Genomic DNA, 21,629 nt, shown 5'->3' with positions numbered 1-21,629 from the left:
TCCTGAACTTTTGTTTGTTGGAAGATTTTTAATCACAGTTTCAATTTTATTACTTGTGATTGGCCTGATCATATTTTCTATTTCTTCTTGGTTCAGTCTTGGAAGGTTATACCTTCCTAAGAATTTGTCCATTTCTTCCAGGTTGTCCATTTTATTTGCCCAAAGTTGCTTGTAGTAGTCTCTATGATGCTTTGTATTTCTGTGGTGTCTGTTGTAACTTGCCCTTTCTCATTTCTAATTTTATTGATTTGAGTCCTCTCCTTCTTTTTCTTGATGAGTCTGGCTAAAGGTTTATCAATTTTGTTTATCTTCTCAAAGAACAAGCTTTTAGTTTTATTGATCTGTGCTATTGTTTTCTCTGTTTCTATTTCATTTATTTCTGCTCTGATCTTTATGATTTCTTTCCTTCTACTAACTTTGGGTTTTGTTTTTTTTTTTGCTTTCTATAGTTCCTTTAGGTGTAGGTTAGATTGTTTATTTGAGATTTTTCTTGTTTCTTGAGGTAGGCTTGTATAGCTATTAACTTCCCTCTTAGAACGTGTTTGCTGCATCCAATAGGTTTTGGATCATTGTGTTTTCATTGTCATTTGTCTCTATGTATTTTTTTATTTCCTCTTTGATTTCTTCAGTGATCTCTTGGTTATTTAGTAAGATATTGTTTAGCTTCCATGTGTTTGTGTTTTTTACATTTTTTCCCCAGTAATTGATTTCTAATCTCATAGCATTGTGGTCAGAAAAGATGCTTGATATGATTTCAATTTTCTTAAATTTACCAAGGCTTGATTTGTGGCCCAAGATGTGATCTATCCTGGAGAATGTTCCGTGCACACTTGAGAAGGAAGTGTAATCTGCTGTTTTGGGATGGATGCCCTATAAATATCAATTAAATCTATCTGGTCTATTGTGTCATTTAAGGCTTGTGTTTCCTTATTAATTTCCTGTCTGGATGATTTGTCCATTGGTGTAAGAGAGGTGTTAAAGTCCCCCACTATTATTGTGTTACTGTCAATTTCCTCTTTTATAGCCATTAGCATTTGCCTTATGTGCTGAGGTGCTCCTATGTTGGGTGCATATAAATTTATAATTGTTATATTTTCTTCTTGGATTAATCTCTTGATCATTATGTTGTGTCCTTCCTCATCTCTTGTAACATTCTTTATTTCAAAGTCTATTTTATCTCATATGAGAATTGTTACTCCAGCTTTCTTTTGATTTCCATTTGCATGGAATATCTTTTTCCATCCCCTCACTTTCAGTCTGTATGTATCCCCAGTTCTGAAGTGGGTCTCTTGTAGACAGCATATATATGGGTCTTGTTTTTGTATCCATTCAGCAAGCCTGTGTCTTTTGGTTGGAGCATTTAATCCATTCACATTTAAGGTGATTATCTCTATGTATGTTCTGATTACAATTTTCTTAATTGTTTTGGGTTTGTTTTTGTAGGTCCTCTTCTTGTCTTGTGTTTCCCACTTAGAGAAGTTCCTTTAGCATTTGTTGTAGAGCTGGTTTGCTGGTGCTGAATATTCTTGGTTTTTGCTTGTCTGTAAAGCTTTTGATTTCTCTATTGAATCTGAATGAGATCCTTGCCGGGCAGGGTAGTCTTTGTTGTAGGTTCTTGCCTTTCAGCACTTTAAATATATCGTGTCACTCCCTTCTGGTTTGTAGAATTTCTGCTGAGAAATCAGTTGTTAACCTTATGGGAGTTCCCTTGTATGTTTGTCATTTTTCTCTTGTTGCTTTTAATAATTTTCTTTGTCTTTAATTTTTTCCAATTTGATTACTATGTTTCTCAGCATTTTTCTCCTTGGGTTTATCCTGCCTGGGATTCTCTGCGTTTCCTGGACTTGAGTGGCTATTTCCTTTCCCATGATAGCAATGTTTTTGACTATAATCTCTTCAAATATTTTCTTGGGTCCTTTCTCTCTCTCTCTTCTCCTTCTTGGACCCCTATAATGTGAATGTTGGTGTATTTAATGTTGTCCCAGAGGTCTCTTAGGCTGTCTTCATTTCTTTTCTTTCTTTTTTCTTTATTCTGGTCCACAGCAGTGAATTCCACCATTCTGTCTTCCAGGTCACTTATCCTTTCTTCTGCCTCAGTTATTCTGCTATTGATTCCTTCTAGTGTATTTTTCATTTTAGTTATTTTTCATCTCTGTTTGTTTGTTCTTTAATTATTCTAGGTGTTTGTTGTTTAATTCTTCTAGGTCTTTGTTAAACATTTCTTGTATCTTCTCAGTCTTTGCTTCCATTCTTTTTTTGAGGCCCTGGATCATCTTCGCTACCATTATTCTGAGTTCTTTTTCTGGAAGGTGGCCTATCCCCTCTTCATTTAATTTTTTTTCTGGGGTTTTATCTTGTTCCTTAGTCTGACACATAGTCCTCTGCCTTTTCATCTTGTCTATCTTTCTGAGAATGTGGTTTTTGTTCCACAGGCTGCAGGATTGTAGCTCTTGGTTCTGCTGTCTGCCCCCTGGTGGATGAGGCTATCTAAGAGGCTTGTGCAAGCTTCCTGATGGAAGGGACTTGTGGTGTGTAGAGCTGGGTGTTGATGTGGTCTTGTGGGTTACTGAGCCCAGTAAAACTTTAATCTGCTTGTCTGCTAATGGGTGGGGCTGAGTTCCTTCCCTGTTGGTTGTTTGGCCTGAGGCAACCCAGCACTGAAGCCTACAGGCTCTTTCCTGGGACTAATGGCAGACTCTGGGAGGGCTCATGCCAAGGAGTACTTCCCAAAACTTCTGCTGCCAGTGTCCTGGTCCCCTTAGTGAGACACAGCCAACCCCCACCTCTGCAGAAGACTCTCCAACACTTGCAGGTAGGTCTGGTTCAGTCTTCTATGGGGTCACTGCTCCTTCCCCCTGGGTCCTGATGTGCACACTGCTTTGTGTGTGCCCTCCAAGAGTGGAGTCTCTGTTTCCCCCTGTCCTGTCGACGTCCTGCAATCAAATCCCACTAGCTTTCAAAGTCTGATTCTCTGGGAATTCCTCCTCCCATTATTGGACCCCCAGGTTGGAAAGTCTGATGGGGGGGCTCAGACTCTTCACTCCAATGGGTGGACTTCTGTGGTATAATTGTTCTCCAGTTTGTGAGTCTCCCACCTGAAGACAGCAGTTATGGGATTTGATTTTATTGTGATTACACCCTCCTGACGTCTCATTGTGGCTTCTCCTTTGTCTTTGATGTGGGGTATATTTTTTGGTGAGTTCCAGTGTCTTCCTGACAATGATTGTTCAGCAGTTAATTGTGATTCTGGTGCTCTTGCAAGAGGGAGTGAGCGCACAACCTTCTACTCTGCCATCTTAAGCCAGTCCTATCCTATACTGAAAAGAGAATGCAGTCATTTTGGCAAGTGTATTTTCTTTAATCGGAGTGAAGCTAAAGCAATGACTTTCAAACTTTGGTGTCTGTCAGAGTTTATCAGGCAGGGGTCTAGACATATGCATTTTTCTCAAAGCTGTCGGGAGGGACAACTGGCCCCAAGGCTATGCAATGGAAAGTTGTGAGGGCTGCTGTGGCTTTGGACCTCAGCAGACCTCAGACTGGGGCCCCATGTTCTGTGCCAGAAACCTGCACAGCTTAACCTGGGGCTTCTGGAAGGCTACCAAAACTTGTACCTTCATTGGACAGGAATGCTGTACATATATGCCTGCATAGGAATCCAACGTAACTGATTTACTGTCCTGTGTGAAAACAGTCAGTAATCAAATGGTTTCCTTTGCTGATGCTTCTACCTCTGACTTACTTCTCTCCTAGGTAAATGGGGAAGCGTAGTTCTTAGTATTCTTTTATGTTTAGTGGGAATCCTTTGTTCTTGCTGCTGCTCATCTTTTTGCTATGGATTTGGAGTGCAAGCCACCATGGATGTCTGGCCCTAGGGTCTACAGGGAAGAATGATGGATAAGATTGTGGAGCCATCAATTTGTTGGGGGTGGAGTGTACGGCTGTTGTCATAACTGATGCCATCTTGGGCTCATCCAGTTCCTCCTGTCCTTCCACTGACCCTACCCAGGACTGTAGTACATGGGAAATCGCTTCTCTTTCAACAAGGGCTTGGTAGTAAATAGATATTGGTTAATGACCGTTAGGTCCAGGTGGCCTCTGTGCTCTGTTAGCCTCCAGTAATGAAGACCTTCACTGACATATTCCTGGCAAACCATGAAACTAGTTACTAATTCATAAATCTTGACTTAGGAATGTGCTTCCTGTTTCCAAGCATCTACCCCCATACCATAAGTTAACTATAAAATTGTCCCAACGGCCCCTCGGCGGTGCAGAGAGCAGCTGCTGCAGATGCCTCTGGATTCTTGTCCACCTAATCCTATTCAGCAAGTAAATTATCCTGTAATAAATGGATCCATTGGTTATATGGAGCTGTCTGCCTCCTTTTTTGGTCTCAAGGTAACTTCTGAGTCACGTGGACACTTTTCATTCCCTCTGTCATCCAACAGCCAGCAAGTTTCCAGGCATTTTCTTTTATGTTTTTTTAAATTTATTTATTTTATTTATTTTTATTTTTGGCTGTGTTGGGTCTTCGTTGCTGCGCACGGGCTTTCTCTAGCTGCAGCGAGCAGGGGCTACTCTTCGTTGTGGTGCGCAGGCTTCTCATCTCAGTGGCTTCTCTTGTTGCGGAGCATGGGTTCTAGGTGTGCGGGCTTTAGTAGTTGTGGCACGCAGGCTCTAGAGCGCAGGCTCAGTAGTTGTGGCGCACGGGCTTAGTTGCTCCCCAGCATGTGGCATCTTCCCAGACCAAGGCTCGAACCCCTGTCCCCTGCATTGGCAGGCAGATTCTTAACCACTGCACCACCAGGGATCCCTCCAGGCATTTTCTTCTTACTCATTTTTTACTCCATGTTCAAACTCAGCCCTGTGGGATGGAAGGACAGTGACCAGAGCACAGCAACAATCCCCGAAGTCACATTTTCCAGAAAATTCTAACCCCCACACACAAATGTTCAGATAGTTACTGAGCTGATGGCTCTAGAATATATACTTATAACACTCATATTTGCGGTGAAATGAAATGGATAAACAGTAACATCCCTGACCAGTGCAAGTAAACATTTTATGGTGTAATACAGGAAGAGTCATGAAGTCATATTTCTGTCCTGTTTTGAGACAGTTGACCTTCCCATGAAAAGACATGTAGCTGCTCTGTGGCAGGAAGTGGGGAAAGGGCTGTGAGCCTCAGGACTCTGTCAATAGGAGGGACACGTCTCTGAAGGTTAATAAGCAGCTAGTCGTGGACAGAGTGAACACTAAGAACCTCCTTACAGTGATTCCAGAGTTGATACTTAAAAGTGAACTTAGAATAATGCTGCATTTGAGAATTTCTGCCCTCAGCATAGACTGGGGTGAGACAAGAAGGTGGATCCAGCCACCGGGAGAGGCTCAGCTTACTTAAAGTATTTTGGGAAAGAGAAGAGAGGAATCGAGACCGGACCAAACACCCTTCCTCTTAGCTGTGTCTATCAGAAGATTTTCACCTCAGAACCCCACGGTATAACTTTGTAGCTTGTTATACATAATTACTATATGCCCGAGTTAACTGTTTAGTAACCCAAGTAAAGTTACATGTCACAAGTTTTTTTGGTTACTTTTTTTTTTTTTCGGCTGCACCACACAGCTTTTGGGATCTCAGTTCCCTGATCAGGGATTGAACCCGGGCTCTCGGCAGTGAAAGCGTGGAGTTCTAACCACTGGACAGCCAGGGAAGTCCCACATATCACAAGTTTTAACCATTTTCCAGAGTTTCTTTTCTTGTCGGCTTAAAGATTTCTGGACTGGGTGGGTCGTCTCTGCATTTAGCAATCGAGATTCTAAATGACTGGTAATGAATAAAAACAAGGAAGCAGTCTTCTTTACAGAATATTGCTCCAGCTTTATTTCTCTCTGGCAATATGCAGTCTCTCATTACCTCCAATATTCCTGCTTATACTCTCTAATTTGTTTCTTGTTGACCCATGAGAACTGGCTCTAAACCTCTACTCCATGACATCAGAAAGGAACCACCCAGAACAGTGCTTCACTTTGTGACAGCAGGAGACATTGACTATAAAAGAGCAGGTCATTCTGGCCGTGACCAGTCAGACCACCACGGAGCTACCTTTTTCACAGGAAGTTGTGTAACTCTGGAATTTCATCAGTGATTGTGGTCACGTACAGAACTTTGATAATGAGTCCCTGACCTGACCTAGTGCAGTGCGAGTTGGCTGAGCCCCTTCTCCACTATTGATCAGTTCAGGACTGTGCTGGGAATGAGCGTGCAGGTAGGTCTTTGATCGCTCCATGCCCTTTGGCTGCCCATTAGTGGGTCAAGGTCCTGCTCATCACCTTCTGTCAGGTAAAGGAGTCAAAGGCAGAGGAAGAGAGAAAGCCAAAACTCTAATCTAGCAAAAGCCTTGATGGTATTGATGTCTACAGTGGTATTGAAAGGGGATTTTTTTTTAATGGCATAAGGATTTCAATTACTCCTTCATTCCTGTTCTTTCGCTTCCCTTGAATGATGTAGAAATCAAAGCATATGAGTTATTAACAATGAAAAAGAACCACAATACTAGAATTAGTTTTGCAAAAGATTAAAGAATAGCATTCACAAGGTTTGATTACAAGAACATCACTTGGTGACTTTCTTGAAATGTCTTCCTCCCTTGTCTTTCCAGACAGATTCCCTCTTGCTTCTATTCCATGCCGGGCTAATATACTCAGTGCAGAGCTCAGCACTTTGATTTGTGCCCTGGTCTTAATTTATAAAAGGTGATTGAGTGATGACACGAAGAGGCCAACACCACTGAAAGAAAAGTTCATTGTGACTCACAGTTAGTTCCCCTAGAAATGAGAGGCAGACGTGTCACACGGCCACACGAAGAGGCACCAAAATTGTTCAGAAGCAGGAACCAGGGGAAAGCATAGGAGGCCACAGCATTCATTGCGGTTTCTATGAAAAAGGCAAGGCAGGGCACAAGGGACGGTTTAGGATTGGCTACTTTGAACAATTCCAGCAGGCTCTAGAGGCATAGGGACTGTATTTGTCTGGTACTTGTCTCAGGTTGATTTAGGGCAAGGGAAGCATTGGCTTGGTGTATGAAATCTAGATAAAGGAGGCTGTGGGCAATATGGACTTGGGATTGGCAGGTTTGTGTATAAAAGTCTGGCTCACCAACAAGTTGTTTATAATCTCTAGGAATTAACTAGCTCTGGGAGTGGCAGTCCCTCCCCAGCTAGTACGGTCCCCCAAAGATGTCAAAGCACCATCAAATATTGAAAATTAAAAACATAATTAATACATGTTTCATTTCAGAATTAACTATTTGTGTGACTCTCTCCTCAGACAGGGCCTCCTTGGGACAAATAACTATGCCTTGTTTTCTATTGAATCCGAAGCACTTAGCATAGTGCTTGACACATAGCTTAATAAATATAGAAAGAACAAATGAATGTTAACTATAATAATAGTCATCCATAATTATTAGATGGTTACTGTATGCCAGCACTGTGTAAAAGCCTTATAAATTTTCTCTCCTTTAATTCTCACAGCAACCAATTAGATAGATGCATTAGGTTTTTATTGCTGCTGTCACAAATGGCCACAGACTTAGTGGCTTAAAACAACATAAATTTATTATCTTACAGTTCTGTATGCCAGAAATCGGACACGTGTGTCACTGGGCTAAAATCAAGGTGTCAGTGGGACTGTTTCTTTTAGGAAGTTCTAGGGGAGAAGCTATTTGCTGCCTGTTCCAGTTTCTAGAGGCTGCCCACAATCCTTGGTTAATGGCCCCCTCCCATCTTCAAAGCCAACAATGGCAGGTTGAGTCTTTCTTACATTGCATCACTCTGACCTCTTTTGCCTCCTCTTCTACTATTAAGGACCCACCATGATAATCTTGGAAAATCTCCTTATCTCAAGGTTAGTTGATTAGCTTGCTTTAATTCCATCTGCAACCTTAATTCACCATTGCCATCTAAGATAATATACTCACAGGTTCCAGGGATTAGGCTGTGGACATCTTTCTGGGGGCTATTATTTTGCCTACAAGATATCACTATTAAAAAAACCACAAGGGCTTCCCTGGTGGCACAGTGGTTGAGAGTCCGCCTGCCAATGCAGGGGACGCGGGTTCGTGCCCCAGTCCGGGAAGATCCCACATGCCGCGGACTGGCTGGGCCTGTGAGCCATGGCCGCTGAGCCTGCGTGTCCGGAGCCTGTGCTCTGCAATGGGAGAGGCCACAGCAGTGAGAGGCCCGCGTACAGGAAAAAAAAAAAAAATTACTGAGTCAAAATATTAGAATCATTCTGTCAAAAAAGGATAAAAATGACTTCATGAACAGTCTAAGTAACTAAGGAACTGATGAAAATCTCAGTAACAAAGACACTATTTTCATACTGAAGTTGCTAATAAAATTTATTGGAGAAAGGGGAGATGGGAATGAGAGGAAATAAAATGTCACTTGAATGTGAAAATAAAATTATTAGAATCGTTATTTAGTTTCTTTCCAGAGCTGTGGAAACAGTATATAGTTCCACCAAAGTATGTGCATTGCACCCTCTCACCTCACTGTTATTGATACTATCACTGGAAAAAAAAAAAAAAACTTTGCCAAATTGATGGTTTTCTCATTCAAAAAGTATCTTACTGTTGTTTAAATGCAATTTTAAGTGATTTGATTATGAGCAAGTTTAGATATCTTTATAGGTTCAATAGTCATTTGTATTTAATCTTCTATGAATTATCTGTTCAAATCCTCATGCATATATTGTAGGAATCTAGAAATTACATTTAATTCTAAAGTATCTTTTATCAGATCAGATATAGTTACCTAAATTTGGTAAAGAAAATAAAGCTAGATTATCTTGGTCCTGTCAAAACAGTAGTCTTTGAATGAATGAGTGGTGTGTCACATCATGTAAATGTCCAGTGGATCAGATATCCTTATATAAACACTGAGTTTATTTAAATATCATCACTTCTAATTAATTTGGCGTACCTTTTCACTCGATTACAGTGTAAGTGCTTCCCATTCCAGCCCCAATGTGAACACTGATAAGACAATGAAATAACCAGATTCCAACATCTCTTGGATACATTTTTACAGTTTGATAGATCCCAGGAGGAAGGTCATAAACATCAGTGGTACTCTCCCGAATCCTCAACAAAAAGACAAAACACAATTAAATAGCTTATAAGAGGTATCAGTCATTTACACACCTTACTGTTTGCTGTAACTCCTCATTTCTATGTACTTCATCAGATGACGATTAGAATGCATTAGGTATCACTGCACCTCTCCTCCGAATACAACTGAGAGTTTGGAGAAGGAAGTCCCAGAACTTTTTAGTGACAGGCCACAGGGAAAACATCTCGCTCTAACAGGATGCCTGTGTCCGTATCGGTGTTAGGTACCTTGTCAGCGTCTCACACAGAATGCTCTAGATTTCAGAGAACATCGGTTTCACAAATCCCAAAGGTTTTAACTGAAATATTTCTAACTAGGGATGTTGGTGATATGATGATCATTTCTCTAGATGTAGCTATCAGGAAAACTCATGGAAGAAGTGGAGTTACCTCTGCATTCTGGGGTTGGGCCTGAGGGCTGAGGGCTTTAGTGGCCAATTTCTATCTCATCTGTGGGCTACTTTGATTTTGATAAATAAAGCCCAGGGCCTGGCTAGGTTAGATTAGAAAGAGAGTAAGAGGGAGATGAATTTCTCTGTATAATAATATGGGAGGTATTTGGAGGATGGGGGATGTGTTGGAGAGTGCAGCTCAAGATGGGGTCTAGAATAATGTGAGGAGAGGAGAGAAGCCAAGAGAATGTGGAGAGGAAGAATACAGAGAAAGAAGTCTTGAGGGTGAGAATAAAAAGCAGGAGAGCCAGAGGTTCTCAGCCATGCATAGCGGAGGGATAATTAAAGACAAGGGCATTTAATGTCAAATGGTAACAACAAATGGTGATGCTTTCACTGTGTAATAATAATAATAAAAACCCTCTTATTTACCCCCCAAATTTCACTTGAAGTCTATGACCCACAATGGCCTTGATTTTGCGCTTGGTTAGGTGAGTCCTAAGAAATGGGGGTGTGTTCCAATTTGGAGCTGCACAGAGACATGAGGAGATACCAGCCACAGGAGGTGAGAAGCCAGAAAACTGAGCAGAAACAGGAAATGAGAGTTGGAGATGGCTAGAAGAAACTTAGGCTCTCAAGACTCCCTGGAGATATTAGAAGGAAGGGGGAAGGCTGAGCCTTCTCCCACTTGAGTCATTGCTATTTAGGGAAATTAATTTTGCATCTAAAGTGACAATGATATGCATGACATAGATATTTCTAAGATGTCAGAAAATTTGGAGAACAATATGAAACAATTTTAACTAAGAACTGACAATGTCCAAGGTATTAGTAAATGTACCATATGTACCTGGAGCCCTGGCACCGAAGGAAACCACAGCTTTAGGGAATAGGAAGTGACTGGCTGGCTTGTCCCAAGACCCAGTTAGTAACCCCAGGGGGCTGCTCTGCTGTCCCTAGATGTTCCAGGGAATACAGACCAGCAGCTGCATCATTGCTGGAGTACTTAAGTTTAACCTCAAGGGGAGGGGAAGACTATTTGAGTCCATCTGTGATGGGTTTGGAGTGAGTGGCTAGAGTTGACAGCTGATGGTACCAGGTTCCGTGGTACAAGTAGGATAAATCTTTTTTTTTTAATAAATTTAATTATTTATTTATTTGTCTGTGTTGGGTCTTCGTTGCAGTGTGCAGGCTTCTCGTTGCGGTGGCTTCTCCTGTTGCGGAGAGCAGGCTCTAGGCATGCGGGTTTCAGTAGCTGTGGCACGTGGGCTCAGTAGCTGCGCCTCGTGGGCTCTAGAGCACAGGCTCAGTAGTTGTGGGGCACAGGCTTAGTTGCTCCACGGCATGTGGGATCTTCCCGGACCAGGGTTTGAACCTGTGTCCCCTGCATTAGCAGGCAGATTCTTAACCACTGCGCCACCAGGGAAGTCCCAAATAGGATCATTCTTAAGGGAAGCAACTTTCTGAAGAGGCTAAGAGTGAGGGGCTCTGGAGTCAGAGCCAGAGGTTCAAATCCTACGTTTAACACTTCCTGCTTGTTGGAAAGTTCTTTACCTTGTTAATCCTCCATTTCTCTATAAAATGGTGATAAAATAGTACCTCTTTCATAGGAAAGTTGTGTGGGTTCAATGAGAAAGCCATGCAAAATACTAAGCATAGCATCTGGCACATAAGGACTTAATAAAGGTTAGCTATAATCATCATTATAGAAATGTTACCATAAAGTCCACTTAATTTGACGCCTTATAATATTATCATTTATGTAGGTGTAGCCCCTGAAAGATAACTCTGGTTTCTTTTCATCTCCACACAACACTTGGCATGGTTCTAGGAATATCATAGGCTTTTTTTTTTTTTTTTGCGGTACGCGGGCCTCTCACTGTTGTGGCCTCTCCCGTTGCGGAGCACAGGCTCCGGACGCGCAGGCCCAGTGGCCATGGCCCACGGGCCCAGCCACTCCGCGGCATGTGGGATCCTCCCGGACTGGAGCACGAACCCGTGTCCCCTGCATCGGCAGGTGGACTCTCAACCACCGTGCCACCAGGGAAGCCCTAACTTTAGGTTTTGTTTGTAAATTGGAACAACCATTATGGAAACCAGTATGGAGGTTCCTCAAAAAGCTAAAAATAGAACTACCATATGATCCAGCAATTCCACTCATGGATATATATCCAAAGAAAGTGAAAATACTAATTTGAAAATATACATGGACCCTAAAGTTCATAGCAACATTATTTATAATAGCCAAGATAAGGAAGCAACCTAAATGTCCTTCAACAGACATTTTTTTGTGGAATATAGTAGGTATTCCACAAAACCAACAAACAAACAAAAACAGGAAAAAAAGAGCAAACATTAGCCTCACAGTCCTGCATGAAATCTTTGGGACTTTTCTTTCTCCCAAAGCAGTTACCTGGCTGCGTTGGAGCAACAGTGGACTAGTTTGTTTTCACCCCATGAGCATGAATAGAATACGGCCTTGAGGAATTGTTTTTAAAGACAGCATAGAGTTTCTCGCCAGGGCTAAGAAATATTATGGGACCTAGGAAATAGAAAAAGGAAAATGTGTGGATAGTTGTTATTTATTTTAAATGATGAGTCATCTGTCCCCTTAAGTATATACACAGTGACTTATTCTTTTCCTTAACATGCAGCCAAATGAAACGAAAACACATTTAACAAATGGACCATTGCTGGTTTATGACACATGGTTTTTGCCTTTAAGTCATCTAGAATTGTATAAGCTCCAGCTCTAGAAAACTTACTTCGATGAGCATCAGTTAATGCCTATGAAAACACTCAATTTAGAAGTGGAACACTTTATTTTCTTTCTTGACCAACCTCATCATTTAAGCCTTTTATTCTTTTCCCCTTTAAGCCTAGTGGAGGATTGGGAGAAGCTGCAAGGCATCTTTATTGACCCAGGGCAATTATCTCTCTCACAAAGTAAAGACCGTTCATTTTACTCTCTCTCCCTTTCAACCCAAGCCAAGAACTGGAGGTATATAATTTGTTATAAAACTTCTTTCTATCTGGAGGCAGGTTGAATCTGTGGCTCTAAAAATTCTGAAACAGAGATGAACTAAGCAGAAAGAACTCTCCTTAAACTTGTGCTATAATTACTAAAATCAGCGCCTTGAAGAGACTTTGTGGACATTAGATGCTAGTGAAGTAAAGCGACTCTTTGCCTCCCATGGCAATTCTACCTTCTCAAACACTATGCTTGTTTTTCCTTTGCTAAAAAGGGTGTTTTTTTTTTTGTATAAATAATAAAGGAATCTAGAGGGTCCTATTTGGTTATTTATCTTAGTACATTTGGCCAGAATCCTAGAGAAAACAAATATGATGCTGTGACTAAAGATAAGAGCCCACTCAAAAGCACTGGGAACTGGATAGAATAGATCTCCCTCCAGGGGTTGCAAAGCCCAAGAGGTTGATGAGGAGCCAAGAAAAGTAAAAGTTTCTCCCCGTCAGCACGAACATCCATCTTCTCAGGGCTACAGTCAGTGATGAGAGATAAAATCTCTAAAACTGTAAACTGGCGAATATTCTTTTGATGGTACAGAATATGTATAAATGGCGTTTATAACCCCACAAGCTATGAAATAATTTTACCAAGGAGTCCGAGGTGATTTGCTTTTGCTTTCTGTGTTTGGAAGGAAGCATCTGTGTATTCAAAGTAAATTAGTTTTTTGTAAATTCCTCCAGTTCTGTTTGGGCCTTGTTCAAAGTAGAGCCGGGATTCACTGTACAGAGAAAGTAGATACACAAAGAACATTTAAATTTACAGTGATCATGTGAAAAGAAAGCAAGAACCTACATGCATCTGTTTTAAAGTACTTGTAATTTATTTATAAAAACAATGCATACTCATTGTAGAAAATTTGGAAAATAAAGAAAAATATGACAAAGAAAGTTAAAATCTTCATAATCCCACCATCTCTATATAACCACTGTCAACATTTTCCATGGATATTTTTTCAGTCTTTTGTCTATACATGTGTATACAAGTGTCTGTCTGTATACTACCTACTAGTTTATCTACACATCTTCTTTTGGAATAAAATTTTAAAAACACTTGTCTGGTTTTTTTTAAGGCAGGTAGTAACCAACATTGCTTTTAAAACAACTGTGCTGAGATGCTATAGTATTGAGATGAGAGATGTCATTCTTGACTTTTTAATTCTATTATAGTAACACAAAATGGAGTCCCCTGAGAAAAAGTGTTCCCTAGTAAGAAGTGATGGCTTGCAATGCTGAGACATCACCAAATTTCATAGTCAGGAGAATCATGCAAGCCAAAAGAATCTATTAATTCATACTTATTTTAGTCAATATAAAATGAGAGTTGAATCTAATTTTTGCTCTACGCCCAGATAGCCTTTTCACAATTAATACAAAATTTCCACTACATAGATTGAATTTACTGATGAGCTTAAAATGTAAGAAGAGAAAATATTTGCCTGATATAACATTCTTAGTTTTCTTAAATTTTCTGCGAGTAAATTAGAAAAAAAGTACTATGGGAAACATTATTTTTTGGTGGTTATAGAACTTGATATTTTCTGACATAAAACTTTCATTCAATAGACCAAAAGAATGAAAACGCCTGTAATCTTCAAACTGGTAAATATATTTAGCAGATGGGCCATCAGAAAAACTTTTTGTGCGCTTTTAAATGCCAATGTCACAGTAATGTATTTTAGTCTTAGTTTTTGGTTATTAAAGTTGGTAATATATCCTTAGGTGTTATTGAGTAAAAAATATTTATATAAAATTATTTAAGGATGTCCTAAGAAATTATTAATTATATCCTCAGGTCTTAGCAGGAAAGTACCAATTACACATGAGGAATATTTTTGAATTCTTGTAAAATTGCTCTTGCTATTGTACAAAAATTATTTTATAATTATGAGATATTTAACAACACAGCTGATAACACCATCCACTGTGCTGTTAAATATCTCATAATTATAAAATAAATCCCTTTTAAAATTTAGCTCTAAGAAAAAGATAAGCAGTATATTTTTCTTGGCAGTGACTTCCAAGGCTTTTAGAGAACAACTTTGTGTAGCAATGATCCTTAGGCTGAATATTTTCCAATAATTGTTATAATTATTTTCCTACCTTTATGTTATCGGTATCTTTTTATTATAGATACCTAAATCTTTTCAGGAGTAGTTAGGTTATGAAAAAGTCCAATTATCTTTATTTAACTATAAATATTTTAATTGCTGAATCATTACCTTCCAGCTGCTGCTAAATTATTTCCAGTGAAGAAATCTCTACCAGATGGAGCAGAGTTCCAAAAAATTTCTTCAGCAGCAATATAATAATGTAAAACTTGTGTCCCAATAACATCTGTCGAAGGATTTTGGCAACTCCTTACATTGAAGAAGGTCTGCATACCCTCTGAAAAACAGTAAACCCAAGTAGAGAATGTTATGAAAATATTAACACATTTTTCTTAGTCCATATGTATTTTAAAAATTGTAGCCAACCACATTGCAACTTCCCCTTCCTTTGAGAAATTTGAGGTATTTTCTTTATGGAATCTGTGTAAAAACCTGAAATGTATGAAGCAAGTATAAAACTCAGGAGGCCAAGATGAATGTTAGAGGAACATATATTAGTGGAGAATAATAACAAGCATTGGAACAGCTCCTACATGACTACGGCACCTGCCTACCAAGAGGAATTCGAGAGTCTGTTTAGCCAAAAGTATTTTCCCTTATGGGTCTGAAATTGTTACCATTAATTACTAATGAGTTAGTTGGTTTATTAGATTAACTAGTTGGCAGGCAGGAAGAAAATCAAGGCAGGTACATTTCCATGAGGGCATCAGTCCTGTGTTTTGATTTTAGAGTGACATTGGTGGGAGAGTAAATTAACACAGACGTTTTGGAAGGCAATTAGGCAGCATTTGTTAAAATTAAAAACCCTTCCATTAAAAAATTTCACTTCTTCATAGTTAAGCAAGACACATATTTGCACGTACATAAAAAGATAGACATAAAAAGGGGTTAGCTATAACAGTTAGTGAACCAAGAAAGTGAAAGCTATTTAAATATCTATCAGTAGGCAAATGGTTAAATAAATTAGGCTATGTCTCAAATATGGAAAACTATACAACTGTTTAAAAGAGTAAGTTAGAGGTATAGGGAATATCATGGAAAAGATTTCAAGACATATGGATGAGTGAAGAAAGCAAGCAGCAGAATAAAGAAAAACCTATTATATAAAAATAATAGCCTATTTTTTTAAGTTATATAATGAAATAAAACTTATATGCAGTGTGATCTACTTATGTAGAACAAAAGACAAAACAATAGCTGTGCATTTTTTATTTCTACATGTTCATATATATTGTATGAAAATGCATGGTAAACAGGTTTACAGGTATTCACGCAAACTTGCTTACAGGGATTATTCTCTGGAGAGGGAACTGGGATGGTAGTGGGGTAGGGTTAGACTAACGGTCTATTCTTTTTTTTTTTTTTTTTTTTAAACGGTCTATTCTTAAACCATTTCTCTAAAGGTGAACACAAAATCTGATTCTTCTTTTTCTTTTTTTGATAATTTTAGTAGTGTAAACACTCCCCCTTGGCCAATTTGAAGCTACCACAAGTTTATCAGCTGGCTTTTTTAATTCTCAACTCTCTGGAGGTCCTATGAGGTGGCTCCCAGATACCATATTAGACTTTCACTCTTTCTGTCTGCTGCCGCCACCAAATTCTCCCTCCCTCCTTCGCTGCCCCCTGCCCCGGCTCCTTCCTCTTTCTTTTCTTCCTTTCTTTCCAACAAGTCTATTCATGTATTCTTGTAATTCCTAAAAACAAAACAAAACAAAAAACCAAAAACAAACAAACAAAAACACCCAAAACTGTAGGTCACAGGAAGAGAAGAAACACAGGGGAAGGCTATGGGGTCCATCAGCCAAACAACTTTCAGAAGCTTTCGCAACTGAGCCTAGGCTGACCCTATATTTTTCTGCAGAGTTGAGGAGGAAAGACCTGATTTAAAGGCAAGATCTGTAAACGAGGTAAATAGGAGGAGTGGGGCTGAGTGTACCTTTTAACCTTTAAAACGTATGTTAAAACAATATTCCTTTCTAAGTGAGAACCTTTTTATCATTAAACTCTGTCGAGTTATTATAGCTGTGTGTGGGTCTCCTTTTTCTCACAACTCTGGGAGGGACACAGCACTTAGGAAATCCCAATAAATACTTGTTGTTTAGTTGTTTAAATAATTAATTGAAGTATGATGCTAACCAACGTATGGGACTTAGAAAAAAGAAAGGTTTTTCTCAGAGAAGTAAACCCCAATTTTTTTTTTTTTTTTTTGTGGTACGCGGGCCTCTCACCATTGTGGCCTCTCCCGTTGCGGAGCACAGGCTCCGGACGCGCAGGCTCAGCGGCCATGGCTCACGGGCCCAGCTGCTCCGCGGCATTTGGGATCTTCCCGGACCGGGGCACGAACCCGTGTCCCCTGCATCGGCAGGCGGACTCTCAACCACTGCGCCACCAGGGAAGCCCAGTAAACCCCATTTTTGTACAAAAAAAAAAAAAAGAAAAGAATTCTTCAGTTCTAGTAACAATCATGTTTACTGATTGAGAAATAAAACATTTACATGATTATATGTAGAGTTTAGTCATATTTAAGAATAGAGAAGATCAATAACTTCATAACAGGCCTTCCTATCATTAAATGTGAAGTGTGATTGAACAGGGAAATAAACTAAAATAAGTAGGTTTACTGGGTACTGGATTAGAATTACTTTGTCCTACGTAATTCCTGACTCTCATAGGGTTTTGGGTAAGTGTTTTAGCCTCTTGGAACTTGTTTTCTCAATTTAAAAAAAAGGTGTGGGCTTCCCTGGTGGTTGTTTAAAGATACAGATCTCTGGGCTTCCCTGGTGGCGCAGTGGTTGAGAGTCTGCCTGCCGATGCAGGGGACACGGGTTCGTGCCCCAGTCCAGGAAGATCCCACGTGCCGCAGAGCGGCTGGGCCCCTGAGCCACGGCCGCTGAGCCTGCACGTCCGGAGCCTGTGCTCCGCAGCGGGAGAGGCCACGGCAGTGAGAGGCCCGCGTACCGCAAAAAAAATAAAATAAATAAATAAAAAATAATTTTAAAAAGGTGTAATAATACATGCTCTGTCTGACACTCAGGGTTTTCTTGTAAGGTTTACCAGCTAATGAATATAAACTTCTTTTTTATAAAAACAAAAACAAAAATAAGCCCTATATACCTAAAAGTGTTTATTACCATAAAGTTAAAGGTGTCAGAGACGTGGGTTCTAGTCCTAACTGTGTCACTGACTTTCCAAAAGGCCATTTTATAACCTCCCCAATGGCAGTTTCCCCCATTTGAAAGACGATACATTTGTAATGGGTCGTAACCCTGGGAGTCCCCTGACCCTGTATTATGTAAAAGGAGTAAATCCCTACCATGTATCTGACAGCCCAGCATCCACTCTCCAGCACCCTTGGCCACCAAGAAGACATCTTGCATTGAGGCAGGGAAGACAGTAACGGTGTCTTTTCTGTGATTCCGAGAGATCAGAGTTTGTCCATGGGTAAAGATGGAGTGTGTGTCCAACACACCTCCCACGCCGATAAAATACTACTTGACCCTGTCCTCTGCGCACATGGTGAGATTGGGCAGATTCCCATACATGTATCCATTTATTGCTGAAAACAGATGTAAATTAACCTATCAAGCATGTTAGATCAAGGCCACATGGTACACATTCTATGCATTTTCTCATCACATAAGCCTGGCAGTATCATCATTGTTCTCATGCATAATCTACGACAGGACTTGAATTGTTTTCCCAAAAAAGAGGCCATAAGCATTGTTTCTGATTAAAGCTGAGGAGCACACAAATTTAGAGGCAAGAGGAGGAAAAGTAAGCTAAAAAGTGGGAAACAGTGAAAAGGGGAAAAGAATAGAAAGAAGCTAAGTCCATGGAAGAAGAAAACAAGGATAAAGGTGACTGAGATAACAGGTGCATCTTTTCTGAAAGGTTCTACATAGAAACACATTTCCATAAGATATCTGGTCAGTTATGTCTTTGTTCTTCTACATTTTATTACCTTAAAATTACATCTTTGCTCTGCTGTCACCACCTAATTTTGATCAATATCAGATGTTAAAAACAAATGCATCTGTTTAACTTTACTTGCTATGAGACTTTGGAAACCAAGAGAATTTACTAGATGACTTGCCTATCAACCAGCATACCTGGGGTAAAAAACTGGGAAATAAAAACTCATTTAAACCAACTCAAACAAAGGGAAATCACGAAATAGAATCATAGAAGTTAGAATTATAGGATATAATGAATGAGAAAGTTCTTTATAATCTTACAGCACATGAGATTTCTCTCCCAGAAGCTAGAAACTCTAGTATTAACTTGGCCAGATTCAGTATATATATTAATATTGTCATTCATATACCAGCTACGGTTTTCCAGTTATAGAAAACATCAGAACGTAAGACTCGTGGATATTTTTTTCCATGTCTCTATCCAGGGTTCCTGAAACAAAACAGCAAAACAGCAAAACTTCCTCTTTGCAGAAATTCTTTTTGCTATGAAATAAACTGGTGATTCTAACTGATTCCACTCAAAATGTAAAAGGAAAATCTTGCACCTCCACAGACAGAAACCTAAGGAACTGAGCATGCAAGGAACAGGCAGACAGCCTCTCATCTCGCTGTTTCCTCCCATGCTGTGGTTTCAACACTTCTCTGTAGAAGGGTGACAGAGTTTTGTGTGAAGGTGACTAAGGTGATGATTACTGGGTTTGACTACCATCTAGTGTCCAACCTGCACTCCTGGACTTGAATGGAGGCATTGGACTCAAGATTGCCATCTAGAGCTCAGAGTTCCAGTGGCAACGTTACTTTCTTGACTGGAGAATCAAGGTCAAGCCAGGCAAAGAGAGGTCATTTGATAGCAAAATTCCACTGGACGAGCGAGGGAGACCCCACGTATCCCGGTTGGCTCTATTGCTACAATGAGATTTTTACAATGTAACCTCTTTTACAAGTCAGAATTGGTCCAAGAAGTCCTGAAGCCACATCTTTTAGAGTTTCTACATGGGAGTGGTACCTCCGTGTCATGCAGTTACTGTCATTGGGACAAGGCCCCTGAGTTTCTTCTGCAAACCACCGGTAAGTATACTCTGCCCCTGGTTCTAGCCGGTCATCTTCCTTTTGTGGGCCTGTAGTGTTATCAGGATAGAGAGCGCCTAGAAAACAACCTGCAGTGTTGTCACAGTAACCACCGGACGACACTGTTTTGCATGTGACCCACGCTTTCTCCATTAAGTCTTGAATGGATGTTAATTTGTATTTTTAGAATAAAGTGTGCATCTCCGCCTTCCTTTCTCCCGCCTCCTGTCTCCCTAGATCCCCCTTCCTTGGTTTCTACCTGAATGGCCAGCTTGGCCAGTTTCCAGACTGAATTGGAATGAGTCAGGCAGCATATTAACAGACTAGCATCACCTTTATTGATAGATTCCACAAATATTTACTGTGCACCTACTATGTGCTAGAGCTTGGCTACAGAGAGCTAGGATCCTGAGTTGCCCTCCGTATGTTCTATACTGCAAATCAGACTTTGGAACCCAGGGCCTCAAGAGCTTCCATGTCATCCACAAGCTGCCCACAGGCATCGGGAAGTGGCCTTCTGCATAGCTGATATTACACTGAGCTACTACCTTAGTCTGAAGCTGGCATCTTGCTCTCTTTTTTTCCATCCTCTCCTAGAATCTGGCTTCAGATCTCCACCTCCGGAAGCTGGAATCTGATAATTATAGGTAACATTCCTTCATTCAACAGAAGACTTTGAAGCGTGACCAACCTATCATTTATCATCTTTTGAGACGACCTTGCTCCAGGTTGAACACAAAACCCTGTTTGGTAGCTTTCTCTTCCCTTCCTTTTTCCAACACCATCAGGCAGCTGTGAGTGTGAATGTTTAGGGGAGAAGATATTTACTGTCTGGAAAATAGTGACTTCACCTGACAGTGGTGTTTTCCAAGAAGCTAATCCTCATTCGCTAGGAAATGGAAATGAGATGAAGGCAGAACAATATTTCTGCCAACCTAACATTTAGCTCATGAGTGTCTCCTATCCATCCCCCGATTATTTATTTATTTACATACGAGAAAAGTGTGTTTTCTTTTCCAGAAATTGCACTGGGTGCAGGGGGGAGGGTCCAGTCATTTCAAATGAGAAATTACAGAACAATCTGGGATATAAAAATTAAAGACATCTGAAGTAAAAGTCTACATTCACCCCAAACTACTCCTAGTTCACGATTACCTTGCTTTTCCTGAGGTTTTGGTCTCATGCTCTTCAGAAGTAAAAGCTCAGGAATCTAAGGAAAGGGGACCCACTTACCTTCGTTTTCTTTAGTGCAGTTGATTCCATGAGGATGGAAACTATAGTTTCTTGAAGCAAAATTTTTCACATGTACACAAATGGCGTCTCCAGTCTCTGCTTTCATGATTGGACCTAAAAATCCCAACCAGGATGGTTTTTCAATGATCGTTTGAAATGTATCATCCGTGTACTCAAAATACAAAGCCTTTTTATAAACAGGTCCTATCCTATCTTGGCTTTGTTTTAGATATGTTTGGGACTGAAACTCTCTGTAAACAAACAAACAAACAAGAACTTGAACAATGTTTGACTTGAAAGAAAACAGTGTTAAATCTACTGAAACTAGAAGTAAGAAGCGTTACAGCCTAATTTTATAGAGCAAACCCAGACACTGGTGAAAATCTAGAAGGAGTCAAAAACAGGGTAGTAGGCAAGAAGTTTGGAAGTTCTGGTGAAGAGATCACATGCAAATGTAGCAAGTAATATACATGGTATTTCGGTTTAAATGACTTACCAAATTCTTTGTACTGAACCACGAAAGGTTTCTAACCCTACCCTGAGGTTATTTTAGCTCTCAAGCATCAGATCAATTCCTACAAGTTAAGATTGTTTACACATTTCAATGATTCGTGGATTTGTTGGTAGAATTGGGGGCAATTTGGCACACAAGCAGAG

General features: G+C 40.1%; 1 long non-coding RNA gene across 1 annotated transcript in view; it reads left to right on the top strand.

Moving 5' to 3' along the window:
- Positions 1-3,602: 3,602 nt before the first annotated feature.
- Positions 3,603-21,629, top strand: part of LOC125964488 (uncharacterized) — a 29,161-nt gene continuing 11,134 nt past the window's right edge. Inside the window, exons 1-3 of the long non-coding RNA XR_007477548.1 lie at positions 3,603-4,395; positions 19,620-19,739; positions 20,337-20,386. This is a non-coding gene — a long non-coding RNA (uncharacterized LOC125964488). The remainder of the gene's footprint in view (positions 4,396-19,619; positions 19,740-20,336; positions 20,387-21,629) is intronic.

This window comes from Orcinus orca, chromosome 5 (genome assembly GCF_937001465.1).
Source record: "Orcinus orca chromosome 5, mOrcOrc1.1, whole genome shotgun sequence".
NCBI classification, from domain to species: Eukaryota; Metazoa; Chordata; class Mammalia; order Artiodactyla; family Delphinidae; genus Orcinus; species Orcinus orca.
Note: the sequence above shows the minus strand (reverse complement) of the source record. Positions and strands in the feature narration are given on the sequence as shown.